Raw genomic sequence first — 18,277 nt, 5'->3', positions numbered from 1 at the left:
CGCTATCATAGCCGCAGAGTTAACGCCAGAAGTCTCGAGGAAGGCGACCTTGTTCTTCGGCGCGTTCAGTCCGCCAAGAATTCCAACAAGTTGACGCCAAAGTGGGAAGGCCCTTATCGGGTGAAACGAGTCACTAGGCCTGGCGCTGTCCGCCTTGAGACGAAGATGGCATTCCGGTGAGCAACTCCTGGAATATTGAGCATCTTCGTAAGTTTTACCCGTAAGGCGCGGTTGTCGGACCCTGCCCGGCAACCACCCTTTTGTACAAGTCTTGCCGCTGTTGCATGTAATCCTTTGTACAAAGCCAGGCGTAGACCTTGAGCACAAGTAAATGAAGCGCTGGCGCCCTGAGTTATAGCATGCATGCTAGATCGAGTCCCGTCCTTGGTTAGGGTTGATAGTGCTTAACAGCGGCTAACCCCTAGCTTAGAGGTCGAGTGTGCGTCCCTTTGCCTTTCTTTCGTTTCCCTTGGTTCGCAGGGCTCGCATATCCTTGCCGGACCGCTTGAGGACGAAAAGGAGAAGAAGGACGTACCGGCATCTGGACCCCGGCAAGCCAGTGTTGCCGGGGGCTGCAAGTACCAAGATTCACCCACGGCAAGCCAGAGTTGCCGGGGGCTGCAATCTCAGATAAGTCTTTCATCCCTCATCATGCATTCTCTTATGGACTGGGGAATACGAAACCTCGTTTCTTCCTGAAAACTACCGTGCTCCCTTAACTCTAGGCCCTGGGGCTCGTTCCTGGGGCCAAGTTTGGTCGTAGTCGCGGCAGCAAAGGGATGAAACGAGGGGCCCGCACCCGCCTCGTCCCTGCCTCCGTCAAAAGCGTGAGAAAGGTCGAGCGACGTGGGAAGACGGCAGGGCCTGTTGCCGGGAGAAGAAGTGTCTATCTGAAAGATACCAAGGATTTGCTCCTTGACGTGGGTTCTACCCGCGAGACAAATGACCCGGCAAGCATCCCCTTTTCATTAAAAAAAACATTCCACTCAGGTACAGTCCATAGAGGATGAAAAACATGAAAAAGAGGATTACAAGTTTTAAATGCAACTAAGGCCCGAAGGCTTAAAAATTAAAAAGATAAGATGCCCGTAATCCCTTTCTTGTCCCTCTCTTCAGGAGGTAGGTCAAGGAGGCGGAAAGGGCAAAAGGGGCGCCTAGGCGAGCTACGGGTGCTAGAAGACACCAAGAGAACATCCCGGGGGCCGTCCGAAGGCTGGACGGTGATGGCGGCGCTGGAAGCAGGGCTCGAAGACGAGGCGGCAGGACATCAGCACGCTGTCGAGGGCACCACGCCCTCGTACTCCGACTTGACGGCCTTGCCGCCAGCCCTCTTCCTCTTCCGCAGCCTCCCTACGCTAGCCGCCCAAGGAGACGACCCCGGGAGGTTCAAGGAGCCGGCGACACGGATGATGGGGTCGCCGGTGCCGCACGGAGCGGCGTCCGACACCTAGTCGGACCCGTCATCCTGCCGCCCGCTACCCTCATCATCGCTGTCGCTTCCCTCCTCGTCACTCTCGCTCGAGGAGGGGCCTTCGCTATCGGAGGAGCTGTCCACGCAGCACCTTGCCCGAATGCCGAAGCACCCGAAGACCTTGACGGAGAGGAGATCGCCCTCCATCAACTTAAAATGGAGGGTGAGCCCCGCCGTCAAGCTGTGGATGCGGGCGAACGTCTTCCACCCTCGACCAAGATACATCACATCGGGGGCTGGGACTTCAACGCGGACTCGCGTGCAGCTGATCCCACAGCCCCTCATGTGCAGTCTTAGTGTCTCGGGCGGGTCCAACTCCATCGCGCCCGCAAACGGAGCTGGGAGTCGGAGGTGACGACGAGGCACCCGGCGCAGCCTGACGAAGAACTCGCAAGGGTCGTCCCTAGTATGGACCGCCGCGGGAAGAGGAACCGCCGGCGGAGGCGAAGCTGGCGCACCGCCCCGTCCACCTCTTCCCCGAGCGCCTCGACCTCGTCCTCGACCTCGTCCACGACCTCGCCCCCTCCCTCTTCCCCTTACGGCTGGCTCTGCCACCACGGGTGCGGGAGAGGGAGGGATGCGCTGTCTGGTGGCGACCCTCGCCGCCACTGATAAAGGACCAGGGTTCCCTTTCTCCATGGCGAATGAGAGAAAGGGGAGCAGAAGCTGAAGGAAGGAGAAGATGAGAGAATGCGGGCTTCCGTCCTCCCCTCCCTCTCTTTATAAAGGAGCGAGGTGGGGGCTCGGCCGCCCCGCTCAGCGAATCAAGACGCGGGAAGGCAGGGAGCTGGGGCCGACCCGCTGCCTCGACCCACGACGGCCCCGTTTCCCGCCTCCGCCGTCTGCGACCCCAAGTGCATGGGAGCCGCGTGGCAGGCGTGCAGAACCGAGGCGACGGATGGGGCGGCCTCTCCCCACCCCGTGATCGTGGTGAGTGGGCACCTCGAAAACCACCCACGATCTCTCCCACGATGCCGCATTTGACGCGCGCCGTGCGGGGAGGGCGCGGTGGATGCGGAGTGAGTTATGGCGAAACCTAGGCCGCGCGTGCCCGTGCACTGTTTTGGGCCTGGCCCAACAGCGCTCGGCACCGTGTATGGCCCAGGCCCGGGGGCTCCTGTCGGTGTACTAAAGTAGGGGTACCTTAGTATCCCGAACTTGTGCACGGGCAGTCGCAGTACCCCGCGGCAAGGCTTGCCGGGCGACCGCCAAGACCCTCCGTGGTTCCTTTGAAGCCATTCAAGAACAAAGTATTCGAGCCAAGGCACAAGGCCACGGCAAGCGTTGCCGGGAAGGCCACTCAAAGTATCCAAGGCCCCGGCAAGAGGAGCTTGCCGGGAAGAAGCACAAAGACCCCGGCAAGAGGAGCTTGCCGGGAGGACCAACCAAGACATATCAAGGAACTTGCCGCAGCACACCACGTGTCCCGGCAAGACCCGGCGAGCGACAAGCTCCTGGACGCGACAAGACAACTTCCGCGGCAAGGCGCTTGCCGCGGCAAGCTACTACTCCGCGGCCCGCGCTCCAGCCCACCCACCAACGTGTCGCCCTGGGACCATTCCTGGCGTACGTGGCGGGAGGCTGTGCAGCCAGGGGCATGCGGTGGCAAGCAGGCGCTGACAAGGAGCCATCGTGGCAAATGGTGGCGCCCCTGACGGTCCCTTTCCGCCCCGTCTAGGCGACACAGACAGGCATTTAATGCCTTTGTCCCCTGCCGTCAGGGTTATGTATGATACAACTGTAGCAAGCGGTGGCGCCAACTACCACCTCTTTTACCCTTTTTACCCTCATCTCTGTTGCCACCTGTCGGTGACCCCTTAGACATATAAAAGGAGGCCCATGCGCAACAGGGAGGACGGGGACGATCATTCTCACGCTCGGTCTCGCTAGCCATCCAAGGGTACTGTAGCATCCATTGCTCCCGAGCAAGAACACAAATACAAACCAAAGCAGGAGTAGGGTTTTACGCATCCGTGCGGCCCGAACCTGGGTAAACTGATCGCGTCGCTCGTGCGCTCGCCTCGATCTGCTCTTTGTGCATCCCCCGCCCCCTGCCGAACCGAAAGGGGTCCCGGTCCGCCGCGGTCCCATAGGTGTCCGTGGGGATCAGCAACCCCCGACAGAAACTAATAATCCTAGGATAGTTTTAGGAGTCTATGAAGGTTGGTGCAGATAATCCCAATCTACACAATGGGTAATGTCAATAAAAGATAGATCGATTGGACTCACATAAGCTGGCACATAGTTTACTATGATTAATCACTCTGTGGTGAGAGTCATAAACACATATTGTTGGCTAGCAGCTAGTATTGTAGGAATAGAAACTTAGTTTGACCTTGTATCAGGTGATTTCGTCGCTACCTCATGTAGCAAACCAATCATATACGTAGGTATATAACGGAATGCAAAAAAGAAATATAACCGAGCAAGACCGGATATGTAGGACCCAGATCTAGTTTTGATGTCAATTATGTTGTGGCCGCTGCCAACCTTGAAGCAGTGATCTTTCTTGAAATTCTTCGAGTTCTGCATTTGAAATAAGATTTAGAATTTTGACAGGGTTTATATAATTAGGGGCAAGCCAAGAAATGATAATTTTTATTTGAGAAAGTGACAAGAATTAATGAGACAATTTTGATAGTGCATTAACACGAGGTAGATATATGTAGATAACAGATTGGAAAAGATAAGCTATGAAACAGTCCACAGTAGACATGTTTCTGGAACCATGAAATAGTAGCAATCACAAAAGCAACAATTAAATACTTTAATGCTGAACTCAATGTAAATTCTCATCAACCGTAGACATCTGAATACCTTGCATCACTTTATTTGTTTGCAAAGTAGAAAGTTTGAGCAGTTAAACACTTCCAACTTTATATGACAAAGTTTATGTTTCTCCTGTGGCCGTCCACATTTTCTCAAATGAAGATGCATTCAACAATAATTTGCAATAAATTTGATATCCACATAACAAAGATATGTCAAAAAAATTTCACAAAACAAATATTTCTCGCTTTCTCAATTGTAACTACATTTACACATGTAGCAGAAAAAATGGGAGAAATACTGAAGCTACTACAGTACAAGGATATTAGTGGTAGCACCGGCGGAACCTTTATTTCCGGCAAACACGTCTCGATCGACAGATGACAGGGGCAATAAGTAACTGAAAGGAAGAGTTCTCTTTGATGTTGGGCCATGACTTGGGTCATGCCCTTGGCTGATAGCTGCACATACGACACACACACGACGTACCGGACCATTCATCACGAAGGTACAAACAGGAACAGCAGAACACAAACCATGAGCCCAGGCGCATCCGCGCATGCCACGCGCGAACCCCGGTGGGCTAGCGGCTAGCAGCAGGCAGCAGGAGTGGTGGTACCGGATGCCAAACTGGACGGTGGAGGCGCACGCCCTGGCGCTAGAGGCCAGCAGCGAGGAAGTCTCACGTGCTGTAGTATCGGCTGCCCTACCTCGAAAAAATTTGGTCCTCCGCCACTGATGAGAGGTGGCATGCTGACTAAACAACTCATGAAATTCTAGTCCATTTTACCGGCATCTAAAACAATAGTACTTGCCTATATCTCTTTTTCTTGTTTATAACTATAGGAATTGTGAATGTATAGTCTTTACCTTGGCTTTAATTATCTTGCGGCCATCAAATCCATTGCATATGTCTTGGTTGAACAACAATACAGCACAAAAGAATACTCCTGTATTTTCTACTTAATCTAAAAACCATTTGATCTTCACTAAAACTGCTTTCTGAACAACATTAATAATGTCATAACAAAATTTATGAGGGTGAACGAACCATGCTGTGCTAGTGTGCTTACCATGGCAAAGAAGATATCACGATAAGGCAAGCAAGATCTGAATTAGAAAGAACCAATCGCGTACTGAAAATTCGTGAGTGTGAGAGCACACCTGCTACACGCACAGGTAATGAAGACAACGGCAATGGAGGAGAAGATTGAGATCGACGCACCTGTGACGGCGTTCTCTACGGAGCCGATATTCTGGTCATTGGACCTCGACGCGACCTTGTACGCAACATGCTCTTTCAAACGAGCCCTTACCAATGGCCGCCGCCACCTGCGATGAGTACGACGGGCCGCGGAAGCTAGCATGGTCGACTGGAGGACGGTGATGACGGCAGGAAGAAGTGGGCGAGATGGATCTACCTACCCTTTCCTATGGTCGCAATGGGAGATGAAAGAGGAGGCCGACGTTGCCAAAAAAATTGGGAGAGAGATGGGATCGAGAGGGGGTTGGGGGTTCAGGGAGATAAGGGTGTGGGACATGCGCGAGTGGGTCGGCTGTTGGATGAATCTCGTACGTGGGATGAGCTGACTTTTTTTGGTGTGGTGCCATCGTGTCCCTCACGCGCGTGACGCGAGAGTTTTTCAGTCGATGGGTTTTCCCCCCTAGATTTTTTTCACGCGAGGGATCGTGCGAGGGGGAAGGTGGTCGTCATAGGTGGGAAGAAGGAGGTCGAACCATCACGACGTTCGATCCTTCTTTAATAGTAGAGATAATATTTGTCCTTTCCCCTCTCGGTTGCTGCATCAAAGCGGACACCACTTTTTTTGTTCGTGCTCTTTTGATCTTGGGTGATCGTGTAAAATGTATTCCCATTTATCTCGTATCTTTTGTAAGTCAATACAGTCAATGATGGTCCCCTGGACAACGAGTACAGCTTATCACAAACAGTGTTGTCACCTCTGAGACGTGTTTCCATCCAACTGCTGAAAGTCCTGACGTGTTCACATGTAATCCAGCCGTCACACTGCTCCGGGTGTTTGGAGCGCAGACTGTTCTTGTGTTCATCGACATACGGGGTCACCAAGGTAGAGTTCTGTAGAACTGTGTAGTGTGCTTGAGACCAAGAATGCCCGTCCCTGCTTATTATTGAGTCCGCTCCTAGCATGCCTTTTCCAGTCAGTCTCCCATCGTACCGCCATTTATGGAGACCTATCTTCTTAAGGCCAGTAATGAAGTCAACACAAAACCCAATGACATCCTCTATTTGATGGCCCATGGAGATGCTTCCTTCTGGCCTAGCACGGTTACAGACATATTTCTTTAGGACTCCCACGATATTGAAGAAGGATGGTGGGAACACCAGCTCGAAATTGACAAGACATTGCGCCACATCACTCCTTAGCCTTGGTATGATTTCTGGATCGATCACCTTCTGAGAGATTGCATTGAGGAATGCACATAGCTTCACAATGGCTAATCGGAAGTTTTCCGGTAGAAGCCCCCTCAATGCAACCGGAAGCAGTTGCATCATAATCACGTGGCAGTCATGAGACTTTAGGTTCTGAAACTTTTTCTCTGGAATATTTATTATTCCTTTTATATTTGACGAGAAGCCAGTCGGGACCTTCATACTTAGCAGGCATTAAAAAGAGATTTCCTTCTCTTCTTTGGTAAGAGTGTAGCTGGCAGGACCTTCATACTGCTTTGGAGGCATGCCGTCTTTTTTGTGCAAACGTTGCAGGTCCTCCCACTAGTAGAAATAGGGCCTTTTGTCCCGGTTCATAAGGGCCTTTAGTCCCGGTTCTAGAACCGGGACTAAATGGTCGTTACTAAAGCCCCCCCCCCCTTTAGTCCCGGTTCTTATACGAACCGGGACTAAAGTCCCTCCACGTGGCCACTGCCTGGAGGTCCACCTTTAGTCCCGGTTGGTAACACCAACCGGTACTAAAGGATTTTTTTTGATTTTTTTAAATTTTTTTGAATTGTTTTCCCGATTTTCAAATTTCTGGATTATTTTAAACTCTAATCTCTAATCACCCCTCATCACTGCTCAATTTAATCTCTAATCACCCCGCATCATTCCAAATCATCTAACTTCCCAGACGGTCACCCATCCTCCCACTCCCCCAACCTAAGCACGCTTAACTTCCGGGTTCTATTCTCCCTCGTTTCCAAGTTTGCACTTGTTGTTTTGCTGACAATAGTAAGATGTCAATCCTATTAACCCTCAGGTGTTTAGCTTGAGCATGAAGTCACACATTTCACTGTTTGAGTTTAAAACTATTGTTCTAAAAAACAATAATTATTTAGTAACACTAATATTTCTTGAATACGTAGTTTGACCATTGTTTGACCACAGTTTGACCACAATTTGACCAGATTTGACCAAAATTCAAAAAAACCGAAATAATTATTTAGTAACACTAATATTCTTGAATAATTATTTAGTAACACTAATACTTCTTGAATAAGTAGTTTGACCAGATTTAACGATTTTTTTTAAAAAAAACTGAAATTTGAGCATAACTTTTTTTCCTTTTGGAATTTGAGGATTCTACAAATTTGCAAACAGGCCGTTGGCTATCAAAATCGGATGCGGATTTTCGTGCTGAACATTTTGATATATTATACGTTTTTTTCTGACATCGTATGCAAAAGTTATAGCCGTTTTACATTTTCCCTACACTTTTTGCAAAACATGTCCAAATTGAAGTCTTTAATTTTTCCTAACTAGTAGATGTAGTAACATAACTACATCTTGAAGGATTTTAACTTTTGAAGTTTTTATCATTTTCTTTTGCTTTTTACAAAACCGAAAATGCGATAAGGGGGGTAGGATTTGAAAATTGCACCATTAGTACCGGTTTGTGGCACAAACCGGTACTAAAGGAGTAACCTTTAGTACCGGTTGACCTTTAGTACCGGTTTGTGCCACAAACCGGTACTAATGCCTCAACTCCATTAGTACCGGTTCGTGGCACCAACCGGTACTAAAGGTTAGACCTTTATTTAGTACCGGTTCGTGCCACGAACCGGTACTAATGGGCATCACACCCTTTAGTCCCGGTTCGTGGCACCAACTGGGACTAAAGGTCCCATTTGAACCGGGATTAATGCCCGTACGGTGCCCTAGCCGCTCGAACCGGGACTAATGCTCACATTAGTCCCGGTTCGTAATGCAACCGGTACTAATGCTCTTTTCTGGCCGAACAAAATCCCCTTTTTCTACTAGTGTCCCGTGCCTCAGGTGTATCTTTTGTCTTCCCATACACGCCCAGAAGCCTAACAGGTTCACGCAAAGGTTCTTCGTCACGTGCATCACATTGATTGAAGAGCATACCTCTAGCTCTTTCCAGTAGGGTAGGTCCCAAAATATAGATTTCTTCTTCCACATGGGTGCGCGTCCCTCAGCGTCATTCGGAAGAGCTAGTCCGCCGGGACCCTTTCCAAATATTACATGTAAATCAGAGACCATATCAAGTACGTGATCACCGGTACGCATGGCGGGCTTCTTCCGGTGATCTGCCTCGCCTTTGAAATGCTTGCCTTTGTTTCGACATTGATGGTTGGTCGGGAGAAATCGACGATGGCCCAGGTACACATTCTTCCTGCATCTGTCCAGGTATATACTTTCGGTGTCAGCTAAACAGTGCGTGCATGCGTGGTATCCCTTGTTTGTCTGTCCTGAATGGTTACTGAGAGCGGCCAACCGTTGATGGTTACAAACAACAACGCATGCAGGTTAAATTCCACCTATTTGTGCTTATCCCACACACGTACACTGTTTCCATTCCACAGCTGTAAAAGTTCTTCAACTAATGGCCTTAGGTACACATCAAGGTCGTTGCCGGGTTGCTTAGGGCCTTGGATGAGAATTGGCATCATAATGAACTTCCGCTTCATGCACATCCAAGGACGAATGTTATACATACATAGAGTCACGGGCCAGGTGCTGTGATTGCTGCTCTGCTCCCCGAAAGGATTAATGCCATCCGCGCTTAAAGCAAACCATACATTCCTTGGGTCACTTGCAAACTGAGCCCAATACTTTCTCTCGATTTTTCACCACTATGACCCGTCAGCGGATGCTCTCAACTACCCGTCTTTCTTACGGTCCTCACTGTGCCATCGCATCAACTTGGCATGCTCTTTGTTTCTGAACAGTCGTTTCAATCGTGGTATTATAGGTGCATACCACATCACCTTCGCAGGAACCCTCTTCCTACGGGGCTCACCCTCAACATCACCAGGGTCATCTCGTCTGATCTTATACCGCAATGCACTGCATACCGGGCATGCGTTCAAATCCTTGTACGCACCGCGGTAGAGGATGCAGTCATGAGGGCATGCATGTATCTTCTCCACCTCCAATTCTAGAGGGCATACGACCTTCTTTGCTGCGTACGTACTGTCGGGCAATTCGTTATCCTTTGGAAGCTTCTTCTTCAATATTTTCAGTAGCTTCTCAAATTCTTTGTCAGGCACAGCATTCTCTACCTTTCACTGCAGCAATTCCAGTACGGTACCGAGCTTTGTGTTGCCATCTTCGCAATTGGGGTACAACCCTTTTTTGTGATCCTCTAAAATGCGATCGAACTTCAGCTTCTCCTTTTCACTTTCGCACTTTTTCCTTGCATCAGCAATGACCCGCCGGAGATCATCATCGGGCACATCGTCTGGTTCTTCAGCTTGCTCTAGATCTTCAGCTTCCCCCGTTGCAGCATCACCGTATTCAGGGGGCACATAGTTGTCATCGGAATCTTCTTCTTGGCTGTCTTCCATCATAACCCCTATTTCTCTATGCTTCGTCCAAACATTATAGTGTGGTATGAAACCCTTATAAAGCAGGTGGGTGCGACGGATTTTCTTGTTAGAATAAGACCTCGTATTCCCACAATCAGGGCATGGACAACACATAAAACCATTCTGCTTCTTTGCCTCAGCCACTTTGAGAAATTTATGAATGCCCTTAATGTACTCGGAGGTGTGTCTGTCACCGTACATCCATTGCCGGTCCATCTGCGTGCATTATATATAATTATGTGTGTCAAAAGTAAGAAAATTAGACAAGTATATATCTAAAGTAAGATTTTTTTCTTTCAGAAAGAAAATAAGAACAAGAAGCTCACCACGGTGGTGCCGGCGACGAGATCGGCGCGGGCGATCGACGATGGTGAAGACGAGGACGGGGCGTGACGGACCGCTAAACCTAGACAAATCTCGGAAAAAATGGAGCTCGGAGTTCGAGCTTCGAGAGAAGAAAGCTTAACTAGTGTGGCTCGGGCATTTCATCAAACACCTCACATGCATAAGAGGTGAGCTAGAGCACCCAAATGCCCTTCCTCGCCGGCCAGCAAAAAACAGAGCACTGTGGAGTGCTCTGTTCGCCGGCGATGTGGTATATATAGGCAACTCATTTGTCCCGGTTCGTGGATGGAACCGGGACTAAAGCCCAGCCTTCTGTCCCGGTTCGAGCCAAGAACCGGGAACAATGTTTGTGGGCCAGGAGCGAGGCCCATTGGTCCCGGTTCGTGCCTAGAACTGGGACAAATGGGTCCATACAAACCGGGACCAATGCCCACGAGGCCCCGGCCGCCCCCTGGGCTAAAGAACCGGGCCGAATGCGTCCATTGGTCCCGGTTCGTGGCAGAACCGGGACTAATGGGCTGGCCAGGCCCGAACGAAAGCCCCTTTTTCTACTAGTGAGGGCACATACTAGAAGCATGAATTCTACCACGATCTCGAACAAGAAGGATAGAATCACATACGGTGCTGCAGGAGCAGCACCGCCGGCATTGACGTTGTTGCCCAAGTCGTTGAGGATGAGGTTGCCGAGGTCGGGGAAGATGTCGTCATTCGCGAAGTCGTCCCTGCCAGCAGTCGCGCGAGAGCGCTCCCCAAAAACCTGATCGGCCCTCTCCCGTACAGGATCACGAGAGGCGGGGTTCTGGAGGCCTACTGTCCCTTCGCCCGGTGCACGCTGAAAGGAGGGATGGAGAAGACTTGCTTGGCGGCACAATGATCTGGAACGGTGATGTGAAACCATATGAAGCGCCTGCGGCTCGGGTAGACATTTGCCTGACTATATAGAGCGGGCCGGGTAGGTCGTGGGAGTAAACCCTACGTTCGAGCTGCGATCCAAAAGAATCGGTAACGATTCAATAATTAACGCGTCCGTTAATTATTAATTAATAACTCATTAGTTTTTCCCGAGTAGCAAAAATATAGACAACTTGCATAAGTCTGTCCTCGGCTCGGCTCAATCCCGCAACCAGCGTCGCATCGTGGCGAGGCGAGGCGTGGTGTGGCGAGGCGAGCGAGCGAGGAGGAGCACCCGTGTAGGTCTCCTCTTCTCATGCTCATACACGTGGTTGAAGGGCTCACTTTATAAAGTGGTGCAACTCTCAACTTCCGTGGTGGGACTAAACTTTAGTCTCACTCAATCCACTCACATGTATGCATGAATGGACCAAGAGAATTTTAGAATTTTAGTTAGGCTTTGGGCCAAAGGCCTACTAGCAAAATTCCAACAGTACACACGCGCACAAAAACTTGTGGCCAAAGGCACATGTCGTGCCTCTCTTTTCTTTATTTTCTCTTTTCTCATGACGTTACAAATCTGAAGCACGGGCCTGTAGTTATATACACGCATGCAGCAAAAACATGAACCCATTAAGACAGCCGCAGCTTACTAGGACTCCGACTCTAATCGAAACCTGCTTAGATTAGGACTCTCACCAAAACAGCTGCTAATACCTCAACGTACGACTAGTACTAGGAAACTAACCTATCCTACCGGATTACAACTCAAAATTATACCTAAGAATCTCTCCCTAATATTGACCCTTGTCTTTGATGCTCCTCTGATCTTGACTCGTTGACGATTCATCCCTTGTCGACTCATCCGCTCGCACTACGACAAGTCAAATTGTTGGTTTGGTTGTTCACAATAATCTCCCCTCCAATTTTAACTTGGCGAATTTACGGACCACATCAAATATGCCTTGGACTACCCAGCCTCAATAGTAACCTGTGGAATACACCACCCGATCAACTACACCATCCACCCTAACGAGATACATGCCGGCTCCTTGTGGATCACACCACCATGTGGACTACACCGCTCACTCCAGCCTCATGTAGAGACATGACCTCATTGAAGAGACTCACCTTCACTGGTTTACCGCCCCCATATATTTGAACTTGATCCTATCGTCGAGACACATAGACGACCTGGATGCGCTTCATCTTCAACGCCGCTCACAGAGAGAAGCACTTGGACATGACGACGACGGACCGTGCAAACACACACGACTCCTTGACTCATCCGACACCCCCGGACGATGATCTTGATGAGCTCCAGCGCTGCACCTCCGCACCACCTCTCCCATCAACGATCTCCCTCCATCACCTTGCCGACGACAGCCTGCCGTCTCCATCCTTGTCGCTTCACCGAATGATGATCACCTACTCCTCCTCCTCGCCGCACGACCTAGCGACTTCAAGGCCCGCAACTCCTCGTCGCTGCACCACCCAACGACCATATCGTCCGCCCCGAGACGCTAGTTGGGTCGCCACCCTGGGGCAAGCGCGGCTTCAAATCGACCTAGCTCTGATACCAATTGTTGGAACTTGACCTCAGGATCGATCACATCAAATCATGATAAACATACGTGCACAAAAAATGTAGCCAAAGGCACGTATCGTGCCTCTCTTTTCTTTATTTTCTCTTTTCTCCCGGTGTTACAAATCCCAGACACAGGCCTGCAGTTATATACACGCTCGCAACAAAATCATGAACCCGCTAAGACAGCCGCAGCTTACTAGGAGTCAGACTCTAACCTAAACCTGCTTAGATTAGGACTCTGACCAAAGACAGCTGCTAATACCTCAACGTACGACTAGCACTAGGAAACTAACCTATCCTACCGGATTACAACTCAAGATTATACCTAACAGGTTGCTCGCGATTGAGCGCTGGCCCCCCTCCCCCAAGGCCCCCGCGTCGCTCCCGCAGGGGTGATTCGGGCGAGTCAAACCCTAGCCCGCCGCCGGGGCTCCCTCCCCCTTTTCCTCTCCCTTGTCGCCGCCGGTGGGGGTCGCCGGAGCACCGCGCGGCCGCCGGGGATGGTGGCGACGAGGATCTGGTCGCTTCGCCCCTGTGGAGGATCTCAGAGCCGAAGTGGCGACCTCGGGCGATGGTGCTGCGTCGTCCTCAGTAAATGGAGGCAGCGGGTGCTGGCCACCCATCTCGGCCGTGCGGGCGGCGCAGTGATGGCGGGTGATGGCTGTGGTGCGCGGTGGCTTTGGGGCACTCGCATCAGATCTGAAGGCATCTTCCTCTTCAACCTCTTATCACCCTCGTCTCAGATCCGTTCTCCGGCAGCCTCCAGGCACCGTAGCCGTGTCTCCTCTCGAGGTGGGGGCTGGGAGAGGGGACCGGAGAAATCCGTGGTTGGCTATGCCGGCCTGCCGGCGGCGACGCCCATGGGTGGCATCCCCTACCTCTAGGCGCTGGTAAAAATGCCCCCTTTCCCCCCTCCTCTTCCTCCTGTGTTGCTCGTGGACCAGGTGAAAACCCAAATCCCTCGGGATTGGGCGGCAGCGACACCGTGGGCGCCGTCAGACTCAAGGGGGTGCCGTCTTTGGTCAGCTTTGGGGGAAGTGTGCTTGTTCCGATTGGGGGTTGCTCGGTCTTCAGCAGCCTTGCCATGTAGGTTGCTTCTCCTCGTGTGCAGATATCATGCATTGCCGATGCTTTCCTTGGATGAGCTCCAAGTAGTTTGGCGGCGGTGTCTTGGTGTGGTCTTCCGATTGGCAACGGCGTCGGCCGGTCTTTAGCCCACGGGTGGGCGTCTCCATCTTTCGACGGATAGGTGCCCTTCATGCCAGGGCGAGGGGGCAGGGAGCCCCCTTCTGAGGTGGAGGAGGGCGACCTCGACGGCCAGAGCCCATCGAGCGGACAACGGAGCTCCTCCAAGTACTATTTGTTTCATCCCCAAGCTTTGCTGGTGCCCTGCATGGTGTTCTGCTCGCTGTGGAGGGCTCCTTCGACTTCTAGCTGGACTTGTGCTTTAGTTTCCATATCTTTGCTAGTAGTTTGTTGTAGCTTGATATCTTTTACACAGCACCATGTATCGGCTTGCTGTTTTGTTCTTTGTTTCCTTTGTTTGTTCGATGTAATCCTGGCCGGTTGATGGCTTTGTTAATTAAAAGTTGGGCTCTTCTTGAGCCTTCATTCTAAAAACAGGCTGCTCGCCGTAGCCGACTCTCTGGGTCTGACACGAGTGCTACCTCTTGAGCACTGTGTTGGATTTCCCCGAAGAGGAAGGGATGATGCAGCAAAGTAGTGTAAGTATTTCCCTTAGTTTTTGACAACCAAGGTATCAATCCAGTAGGAGGCTATGCTCAAGTCCCTCGTACCTACGCAAAAACAATAGCTCAACGCAACCAACGCGCTTAGGGGTTGTCAATCCCTTCACGGTCACTTATGAAAGTGAGATCTGATAGTGATGATAAATAATATTTTTGTTATTTTTGGTACAGAGATGCAAATTAAATAAAGTAAAAGCAAAGTAAAAGCAAAGCAATAATAAAGTAATGGAGATTGATATGATAAGAAAGAGACCCGGGGGCCATAGGTTTCACTAGTGGCTTCTCTCAAGAGCATAAGTATTCTACGGCGGGTGAACAAATTACTGTTGAGCAATTGACAGAACTGAGCATAGTTATGAGAATATCTAGGTATGATCATGTATATAGGCATCACGTCCGAGACAAGTAGACTGAAACGATTCTGCATCTACTACTATTACTCCACTCATCGACCGCTATCCAGCATGCATCTAGAGTATTAAGTTAAAAATAGAGTAACGCCTTAAGCAAGATGACATGATGTAGAGGGATAGTTTCATGCAATATGATAAAAAACCATCTTGTTATCCTCGATGTCAACAATACAATACGTGCCTTGCTGCCCCTTCTGTCACTAGGAAAGGACACCGCAAGATTGAACCCAAAGCTAAGCACTTCTCCCATGGCAAGAACAACCAATCTAGTAGGCCAAACCAAACTGCTAATTCGAAGAGACTTGCAAAGATAACCAATCATACATAAAAGAATTCAGAGAAGATTCAAATATTATTCATAGATAGACTTGATCATAAAACCACAATTCACCGGTCTCAACAAACACACCGCAAAATAGAAGATTACATCGAATAGATCTCCACAAGAGAGGGGGAGAACATTGTATTGAGATTAAAAGAGAGAAGAAGCCATCTAGCTACTAGCTATGGACCCGTACATCTCAAGTAAACTACTCACACTAAATCGGAGGTGCTTGGATGATGATGTAGAAGCCCTCCATGATCGATGCCCCCTCCGACGGAGCTCCGGAACAGGCCCCAACTTGGGATCTCGTGGATACAGAAAGTTGCGGCGGTGGAATTAGGTTTTTGGTTCTGTCCCCGATCGTTTGGGGGTACATGGATATATATAGGAGGAAGAAGTATATCGGTGGAGCTTCGAGGGGCCCACGAGGCAGGGGGCGCGCCCTAGGGGGGGCCCTACCCTCGTGACCACCTGTGGCTTTCTTGACGGAGGGTCCAAGTCTCCTGGGTCTTATCTGATGAGAAAATCACGTTTCCGAAGGTTTCATTCCGTTTGGACTCCGTTTGATATTCCTTTTCTTCGAAACCCTAAAACAGGCAAAAAACAGCAATTCTGGGCTGGGCCTCCGGTTAATAGGTTAGTCCCAAAAATAATATAAAAGAGGATAATAAAGCAATAATATAGCTTGGAGCAATCAAAAGTTATAGATACATTGGAGACATATCAAGCATCCCCGAGCTTAATTCCTGCTCGTCCTCGAGTAGGTAAATGATAAAAACAGAATTTTTGATGTGGAGTGCTACTTGGCATAATTTTAAGGTAATTCTTCTTAACTGTGGTATGAATATTCAGATCCAAAAGATTCAAGACAAAAGTTCATATTGACATAAAAATGATAATACTTCAAGCATACTAACTAAGCAATTATGTCTTCTCAAAATAACATGGCCAAAGAAATTTCATCCCTACAAAATGATATGTATTAGACATGTTTCATTTTTGTCACACAAGAATGCTATCATCATGCACAACCCCGATGACAAGCCAAGCAATTGTTTCATACTTTAGTAATCTGAAACCTATAAACTTTCACGCAATATATGAGCACGAGCCATGGACATAGCACTATGGGTGGAGTAGAATATAATGAGGGGGGTTATGTGGAGAAGACAAAAAAGGAGAAAGTCTCACATCAACGAGGCTAATCAATGGGCTATGGAGATGCCAACCGATTGATGTTAATGCAAGGAGTAGGGATTGCCATGCAACGGATGCACTAGAGCTATAAATGTATGAAAGCTCAACAAAACAAACTAGTGGGTGTGCATCCCACTTGCTTGCTCACGAAGACCTAGGGCACTTGAGGAGGCCCATTGTTGGAATATACAAGCCAAGTTCTATAATGAAAAATTCCCACTAGTATATGAAATTGATAACATGAGAGACTCTCTAGTATGAAGATCATGGTGCTACTTTGAAGCACAAGTGTGGTAAAAGGATAGTAACATTGTCCCTTCTCTCTTTTTCTCTCATTTTTGGGCCTTCTCTCTTTTTTTATGGCCTTTCTATTTTTTTGGGCCTTCTTTTTTATGGCCTTTCATTTTTTATACCTCACTTGGGACAATGCTCTAATAATGATGATCATCACACTTCTATTTATTTACAACTCAATGATTACAACTCGATACTAGAACAAAAATGACTCTATATGAATGCCTCCGACGGTGTACCGAGATATGCAATGACTCAAGAGTGACATGTATGAAAGAATTATGAATGGTGGCTTTGCCACAAATACTATGTCAACTACATGTTCATGCTAAGCAATATGACAATGATGAATGTGTCATGATGGAAAGTTGCATGGCAATATATCTCGGAATGGCTATGGAAATGCCATAATAGGTTGGTATGGTGGCTGTTTTGAGGAAGATATAAGGAGGTTTATGTGTGAAAGAGTGTATCATATCACGGGGCTTGGATGCACCGGCGAAGTTTGCACCAACTCTCAATGTGAGAAAGGGCAATGCATGGTACCGAAGAGGCTAGCAAGGATGGAAGGGTGAGAGTGCGTATAATCCATGGACTCAACATTAGTCATAAAGAACTCACATACTTATTGCAAAAATCTACAATTCATCAAAAACCACGGCACTACGCGCATGCTCCTAGGGGGATAGATTGGTAGGAAAAGACCATCGCTCGGCCCCGACCGCCACTCATAAGGAAGACAATCAAATAATACCTCATGTTTCAAATTTGTTGCATAATGTTTACCATATGTGCATGCTAAGGGACTTGCAAACCTCAACAAAAGTATTTCTCAATTTCAAAACTACTCAACTAGCATGACTTTGATATTATTACCTCCATATCTCAAAACAATCATCAAGCATCAAACTTTTCTTAGTATTGAACACACTCATGCGAAAGTTTTATTATTAATCTTGCATACCAAGCATATTAGGATTTTAAGTAAATTACCATGCTATTAATACTCTCAAAATAATCTAAGTGAATCATGAGAGATCAATAGTTTCTATAAAACAAATCCACCACCGTGCTCTAAAAGATATAAGTGAAGCACTAGAGCAAAACTATAAAGCTCAAAAGATATAAGTGAAGCACATGGAGTATTCTATCAAATTCCAAATCATGTATGGCTCTCTCAAAAGATGTGTACAGCAAGGATGATTGTGGTAGACTAACAAGCAAAGATTCAAATCATAAAAGACGCTCCAAGCAAAACACATATCATGTGGTGAATAAAAATATAGCTCCAAGTAAAGTTACCGATAGAAGTAGACGAAAGAGGGGATGCCTTCTGGGCATCCCCAAGCTTTGTATTTTAGGTGTCCTTAGATTATCTTGGGGGTGCCATGGGCATCCCCAAGCTTAGGCTCTTGCCACTCCTTGTTCCAT

Source organism: Triticum aestivum, chromosome 6A (genome assembly GCF_018294505.1).
Source record: "Triticum aestivum cultivar Chinese Spring chromosome 6A, IWGSC CS RefSeq v2.1, whole genome shotgun sequence".
Taxonomy (NCBI): domain Eukaryota; kingdom Viridiplantae; phylum Streptophyta; class Magnoliopsida; order Poales; family Poaceae; genus Triticum; species Triticum aestivum.
The sequence above is the reverse complement of the archived record's forward strand: the minus strand, read 5'-3'. Positions refer to the sequence as shown.